Here is an 8,340-nt window from a genome sequence, read left to right as displayed (position 1 = left end):
GCAGGTCTCAGGTGTGACCATCTGCAATGCTACACATTGGGGAAAAATACGGTATATTATCTGATAGGAACTTATCATCAAAAATTAAGAAAACTCTTAACATGACACACTTGCATCCATGCCAAAAAAATATGCATGTGTCAAAATGGAACAACAGAGAGACATTATTCTTGAAAATGCACCATAATAAACTGAAACATTCTCTCCTTTTGCTCTCCTACAAAAGAACTTGTGTTGATGGCTCCTCTGTGTTTTTTCCCAGAAGTTAAAATTACTTCATTTCAACTTGTAATGTAATGTAATTAATGTCATGTAATGTAATACATGTTTGCAAAATGTCTTCATAAAGCTTCCCTCTGTTAGCAAATGATGCCTGACACTTGTCGCTGCTGACGGGCATGACTTGTTTTAGTTGTGGTACTGTCTTATTAATCTTTGTTTGCTGTGATTTTTTTTTGTGTGTTTGCTGTTTGCAAGCTTTACATAAATTGCACACAGGGATGCAATGGGACAACGGAATGTAATGTTAAAATGGGGCTCAGACAGATTTTAGATTTTAGATGATGTTCTGTCATGTAGCAGAATCACACATTCTGTGACGACGTACCTTCGCTAACGGTGCTTGAGTAACACTTCCACAGCGACTCAGCGATAATGTTATGTTGCTTGGAGTGTGAACACAGCTTATATATTAGCACCCATTTGTGGGCCCATGGGTGCGCAGGTCTTAAAATGAGGTGTGGTCAGGTGCATTGTTGGAAAATTGCTATTTTGAGGCAGCAGAAAGCGACTGTAGCAATGACCAACAAAAACCTAAAGTTAGAATGGCGCAGTATTTTCCTGCTATATTAAAGACTGCAGAAAGTAAGAAGCTTACATAGGTGGATTCAAAACACGTGCACATCCTGCTTGCTACACACACAGTGACCTGTGGATGGGTTGTAGTGAGTGAAATGATATATCATTAATGAGAAAAATATGAATGGCGTTCTTTAAAATGCGAACATAGCAGAGGGCAGAGCAGAGCTGCTGTCGCACTCCACATCAAGGGAAACACGGTGTCCATTTACACACAAGGAGCAACGTAACTTTATTGATTATTTCAGAGGCTAAAAATTAAGTTCTGTTTCCTCTGTTGAGTTTGTATTTACAATTTTTAGTTTTGCTGCTTTCATGTCCCACAATATTTGCTGCAGTGACATCACTGCTCTGACTGCATTACACTCAGCAGAAAGCCGCTTGTTTCTCTAATTTGCCAAATCAGCGCTCTAAGTATCCTTTTGCATCTTCTATTGATGATCCAGGATGCTGCTGTTTTGTTAAGGCAACAAAAGCACATGGCAAACAGGACCAGGATGTCAACAAAAGCACATGCTCAGGATTGGGCAACAAGAGCACGGATGATTAGGTTTAGGCAAAAGAGGCACATGGTAAGATGTAGAAAAAAACCCATGACAGTTAGATGGGAAACAACACCGGACTCCTGCCTGAAAGTCTGATTGGTTCCACCGCCCCTCCCACCCACCGTCTGGGGACTTTTGTGCTTCTTATACTATATCGTTACTGGCAATGTTTTAACCTGATACCAACCAGTGGCACATTGTGTGGACAGAACAGGTTCTGTCCGGTGGCAGCTGACACCACCTGTCTGGGTATCAAGCTACCTTGCCAGGTGCTGCATATCACAACACCGCAACTTTTCTGTCCAGACGCCTTTCAGCTGATGCTGGGGGGCATATCATACAGCACAGAAAGGTGAATATTGGCATCAGAATTTTATGCCAAAATCACTAGAAATGCATTGGTATTTAACCACTTAAGAATGAAAACAGGCTGGAATTAGAGATGACACTCTGACTTGCTGATTCACATTACAGTCAAAACACACTTATTTAAGCACTAAATACAACCCCTTTGCCCCTTGTGCCCTACTTTGCATCCAGATTGCTCACAATTTAACAAGCAAAGCGGAGTTTAACACGCCCTAAATGCACTTGTGCAATGGACTTTAATTATCGCTATAGATCATTTGATGCTGACCCTAAATATTATATATTATCTATGAACTCAGAACAAGTTGATGATGTCATATGCACATATCAATTTGTATTTTGGTAAATATCTTCAAATGGATTCAAGTGACCCATCACATTGTCGTTTTATTACAGTTTTGCACATTTTTGCAACAACAAATGGTTAAATAAATAAATAAATGTTTGGATTGATTTTTGAGTGCTGCTATGACAGAGAAAGATAATTAGTTGTGGCAGGTCATTGCATCTCACTGGTTAAGGTGCTAAAATTAGAGCATTCACTCGGGTTTTGTGTTGCCATCAATACTGATCAGAGCCAGAGGCGATAAATACCTGTGACTACTGCAGAGTCATTTGACCTGAATGTGAATGACGATTGCACTTAACCCTCACATTAAAAAGCCAAAGGGTGTTTTGTGCAGTGGAAAAGAGACTTAAGAAAAGTGAAGACCCTTTAAAGCCTTTCCTCAGGAGCAGCAGATATTCTGTAGTTCCTCAGCTCACAGAGGTATTGTGATACACTTGGAGGTGAGCAATAAATCATGTGAGAAATATAACCAGAATGGATTTTTTTTTTCTGATCCAACAGCTACCTGTTGGATGAAACCCACTGTTTGACTGCATGGTAGAACTCCTAAGAGAAAATGGAACATTATGTATGTGTATGTATGCTTCTCATACCATTTCAGAAACACATTGTTACTACAGCAAACAGTCATATGTGATCAAAAAACACCTTAAGCACAATAATAAACACAAAAAATGATTTATATATATTCTGAATGTCTGACAGAAACAGCAAAACCACATGAAAACTATGACAGTTGTAAAGTCAATAAGAAATGTCGTGGTAGACATGCAAATTAAGTATATTGAGTGAGATAGTCTATGTAGGGTGGATGGAAGCAAGGATCAAATAAATGGATAATGGACTTTCAAACAGAAGACCACTGTTTGTGTCCTGTTTGAAACCAAAAGTAACATAGTTACGTGACTTTAGGTACTTTGTGTACTTTATGTAAACAATACATAATACTTCACATAGAGTACGTTAAGTAAGTATGCAAAATATGTAAATTTACAGATACACCGTAAAGAGAAGACAACACAGTCATTTAAAATAAAAAACTGCTACGAATCCCATCACTATATTACGAATGTCTGCCAGAAACAGCAAAGTCAAATAAATGAGCTAACATGGACATGCAGTAAACACAAAAATATTATAGGATACAAGTTTGTTTTTTCTTTTTAGGGGAATAAAGCTTCAAGCGTGAACAAAGACTGCCCATGCAAAACCCCATGTATTTATAGTCATATAATTAATAAAATACTCAGCCAATCTCATAGAAATATGTGAAATGGACACCAACTCAATAACCCATAATGTTGTGGTGGTCACAAAATATGTAAAAAATAACGTTCTGGGAACACGAAAACAATGGAAACTGTAAAGTCTACAAGAAATAGTATAAAAAGCGAGAAGGTCAGTGTAGGGCAGGGGGGAGGGGAAATGGACTTTCAACCAGAACTCTGCTATTTGTGTCCTTTTTATAACCAAAAGTCAATATAGTTGCATGACTTTATTCATATCATGTAAGTATACAAAGTACTTCACATAGAGTACTTTACATAACCATGCAAAGTGTGTAAGCTTACATCACTTACATACTGTACGTAGTTATTTAGTGATGTAGTTATAACGTCCTGCATCTATGTTCTTTTCCAAAACGTAACCAAGTATTTTTCTTTCTCTGAACCTAACCAAACTGTGAGTCTTTGACAAAGAAACTTTGAATTAGCATTGTTTTTTTTTTTGTTGCTAGCATGTGATTTCGACACATTTAATGCCACCACCTTGTATTGTGCAGTAAAGACGTTGTTTCCATTTAAAGTGTTTTGTGCTACTTTGTTGTAGTGTTTAATTCACAAGTCATTCGCTCTCTGTTATGATGTTGTTTGAAACAGCAGGTGGACAGGTGAAAGAGTTGTATAAAATATACAAAAAGACCTGAGCCAGCACTCACACAGCAACAGTCACTGCTGCTCCTCCTCAGAGCGAGGCTAATACAGGCATGTGAGATTATGACTTTGACTGATTACGTTATCACTGCCATGTGCTGATTATTATACATGTTATCACACAATGTAAATCAGCAGCACTCAAACATAAATAAGTTTTGTTTGGAACGGACTGAAACTGATACTATGAAATGCACTTTGGCAGGTTATCCTCTGTCAAAGTGTTCTGTTCATTGTCAGAGATATTCCCGTTGCAAAAGCACCATTTAAGGGGCAAAATCCCACCGCAGAATTTTCCTTATACACATGGTTCCACAGCCTGTAGTGTTTAACATTTATGGCGAGTTCTGAAATAGTGTTTTGAATGACACTTCACATAATAGCACATACTGTAGGTAGTGCAAAGATATGAGTTGAGGTTTTATTTTATCCTGCCTGTTTCTCTTTACCTTATGCCACATTGTGAATGATCCCAGCCAGCATGTTTCACATGGAGGCGGATGATGTATCATGGTAACGCAGGCCTCCTCCACTGTGAGCTGGAGCTGAAATGATAAAAGAAGCACACTGCATTTAGTGATCTTGCATTGATTGGGGGAAAAAAGCTATTTTTATTCTGTTGAGGCGTGTTTTTAAAAAATGCAGTGGTTATGTAATTAATGCAAATATCTGACAATTCTGTGCCTGCACCTAATGCATGCCCATGCCACCAAAATGTGAATACAAAAGCTAAAGCCTTCTAGTAGCCCTTTCATAGCTGTATAATAACCCGCTTAACTATTAAATAAGATCTAGGTCAAATACTTCTAAGTCACTAACTTTTAAAAAACATTTTAGACATCACTGGGCTATTGTGTAACAGTCTGAATAGGCCTGTGGGCAGATATTCACACCTCTTGTAAAAGAAATTAAGATAGAAAGTTACTCAAAATCCCACTCTGTTGTTTTGTTTAGTCAACAGTTATGGGGGTTCAGCCTTGTACTGCAGATTATAACTGCAGAGGTCTTTCGGTCCTGTAATCAATATTTGTACGGTCTTGAGATCGCAGTCTGTAAACAAAAAAAAACAGCAAAAAATTTTAAATAAAGTGAAAAGACACAACTTTGGTGGAACTCAACACCCACTTGCTGAAACTACAGGCACGGCTCTCACATATGGTACACACTAAAAAAGGAGAGAAGGTAGATTGTTAAAAAAAAAAATGCAGTTAGTGTATTCCTAATACTTGTGTGATGTTTAATTTCTGTTTTTCTTTCCAATATAGTTACAGACGCAGACTATCTCCTTCATATGATATGTTATCTCCTACATACAGGATGCTATCTCCTATGTAGGAAATAATATGAGATAAACTTTAAGGCCTGATAAGCCTGTTTTGAAGGTGAGAACACCACGCAGAATGAAGCAATTAGCACATGATACAAAAGGCATTAAAAGATCAGGAGATATATGCTTATGGCCAACGTTGCTTGCAAAAAAGACCCTGTCCTCTCAGGGACTGAACCTGACTCTATTGTTGAATACAGTTGTTTAACATAATTTTTACAGTGCAAATGCATAGTTTTTTTTCACACTTTTGTGAATGTTTATTTTGCAGTTTACAGTCCATGAAGCTCTCATCCAGGGATCCATTGAGACCACGATGCCACTTATACAGAGGACATCAGGACTGTCCTTGGGGCAAGATGGTGTCGCAAGATATGGATAACTGCATTTGCGGCTTTCATTTTGTTTGAACCCAAACTACCCTCCTGAACTCAAGTAGACCTTTTGCACACCAGAAGGTTGTCATGGAGATGCAGAGCAATGCAGTTTTCAAGATTAGTATCAAAGACTCTCAGTGCACTGTCACCAATGACTAATGGCAAGGCAAATGCAGTTTTCCATTTTCCGTGTTTGCCATCTTGGACTAAATAAATACATACGGCAATATAGAATTCCCCAGGGATGACGTTTTTCTGTAGAATGACACAGAAGCTTGTGTCACATGGTTCCCTTGTCAAAAAGCCTAAGGGAGTTTTTCCATTGGATTTTTAGATTATTGCAGAAAATATGATCTGTGGCAAATGTTTATGATACCTACATGTCTTATTCAGCAAGATAATCTTCATAAATGAACACCATTTTTAAGATTTTTGAATGCAGTTGTGAAAAGTAACAAGCTAACTTTACGGTCTGCCAGCACATTTGGTACTTCCGAACTCATAAAAAACTGTTGCATTGACAGTGCTCTTGGTGTAAGATTGCAACGCTTAAAGCCACCTTTAGCATTTACATGAGATGTCGTTGGACCAATCAGGTTTCAATGCGGCTGGACAGAACCAGTTGCAGTGTTATTATACGCTGGTGGGGAGCCATCTGCATCAAAATGCGGCCAGGTGGTGTCAGGTTGAAATACTACTGGTAACAACGTAATACAAGCAGCACAAATGCACCTATACGGCACACAGGAGGGAGAGGTGTTGGATGGTCCTGAACTTCATGCAGGAGTGCAGTTTTTATATCCGGTCTGAGAGGGGTTTTTTCTACACATTTCCATGTGACTCCTTCCCCTAATCTGAACCCTCCATGCCAGCATGTGCATTAGTTGATGTTCCAGCATGGCTGCCAGGTGCTTTTTTTGTCAAACATAACCACTTGCAGTGTAATCCTACCATGTGCTTGTGTTGACATCACAGTAGCAGCATCCCGGACCGTAAAGAGCAGACGCAAGAGGATACCTTGAGTGTAATAACTAGGGATAAGAACGTGTTGGCTATGAACCACCAACACCAAGGTGCATGACTTAACATCACGACCACAATGAGGCTGTAAAGCCATCTTAGGTGCGTCTCGGAGTGAAGACATTCTGTCATCTCATTTAGCAAGTTGTTAGCAACCATCTTTCATTAAGCTTCAAAGTTCATGAGTGTGGTATTTACTCAAGCAGTCTATGTCATAGAACAAAACGTAAAAGTCTCTTTACCTTGTGCTAACCCCAGGCCTTATTTCAGGCTTCTGACCAAAAACCCATTCAAAAAAAACCCATTGACTTTGAGATAAGGGAACTGAAGGTGCTGAAATGCTAACAGAGGTTTAGGTTTTAGGACTCATTCCTGGGGTACTTGCTCCCGCTATTGCACTCCTTGTGGACTCTGTTATAGATTCTAAAGGCTTTGGATGTGTACTTTAGTTCATTTCAAATGGAATTGGAGGTCCTTTTTTTAATTTTTACATTTTCTTCGCATTCAGAAGTGAAGTGCTCCTTTTGGGTTCTATCTTTAGTAGATGTTAATTTTGCTTTTCTGATGCTGTCAAGCTTTACTGATAGATTTTGGCACATTTCATAACGTGTTTCTTGCACCCAAAGTGCATAATATAAAATTGCAATATATTTTTTAAGGCTCTTAAAAAAAGAGAGACATTTAACAGTTCACTGACATGATAACATCTTTGTCAAACAAGAACAAAAACAAGAAGGGTGTTGTCAAATAAAAATGTGAAGAGCAATAAACAAGTGGTGACGACGACTGTCCATGGGTGTCTTTGTATTGAGTATTGGATGACAATGCAGAGATCCATTGAATGGAAATGTCAGACCACTATTTTCATCCTTGTGCTTAAATCACGCTTTTTATGCGTGGGCTCTTTCACCAGAAGGAGGAGGTTGTTATGTATGGAGCACTATTATCTTCCTTCAGCTCACGGACAAAGGAGAATAAATAGGTCAGTCAAACAGAGAGAGCCAAGGACAGATGATTGCTGGATAGATGGAAACAGAGGTTATATTTATCTCAGTGAGTGCACTCCTTCTGGAACCATGACTACTTGAGCCTACCCAGACCATGGGCAAACATGCATTAAGATTAAAGATTTTGTTATGGCTGTGCTTTGACAAAAGAGTACAAAGAAATAAATTATGAAAGAAAACCATCAAGAATTAACAAAACTATCCACAGAACAACAATGTCAGTATTTATCTGTTCACACACTTGATGAGCTTGAATGAGCTTCCCCAGTAGAAAATGTTGAAGTAGCAAGACCAGGACCAGGACAGGTTAGACTGTGTCCAGCTGCAATTGTAAAGAGATGCTTGCTTGCACCTCCAAAATCAATCAATCAACCAATCAATGATTTAATTGTAGTGTGGAATTATACAAGGCAACTCTCTGCTCTGTAATTTAGGGTTTTTTTTGTGTTTTCTCACATTTTTGGCTGCTACTTTATAGATGGATGGTTTACTTATGCATGGACTCTGGCTGTGAAATGATTTAACTGTGTAAAGCAGTGATCCCCTGCAGGAAC

This window comes from Plectropomus leopardus, chromosome 22, assembly GCF_008729295.1.
Source record: "Plectropomus leopardus isolate mb chromosome 22, YSFRI_Pleo_2.0, whole genome shotgun sequence".
In the NCBI taxonomy this organism is placed as follows: domain Eukaryota; kingdom Metazoa; phylum Chordata; class Actinopteri; order Perciformes; family Serranidae; genus Plectropomus; species Plectropomus leopardus.
The sequence above is the reverse complement of the archived record's forward strand: the minus strand, read 5'-3'. Positions refer to the sequence as shown.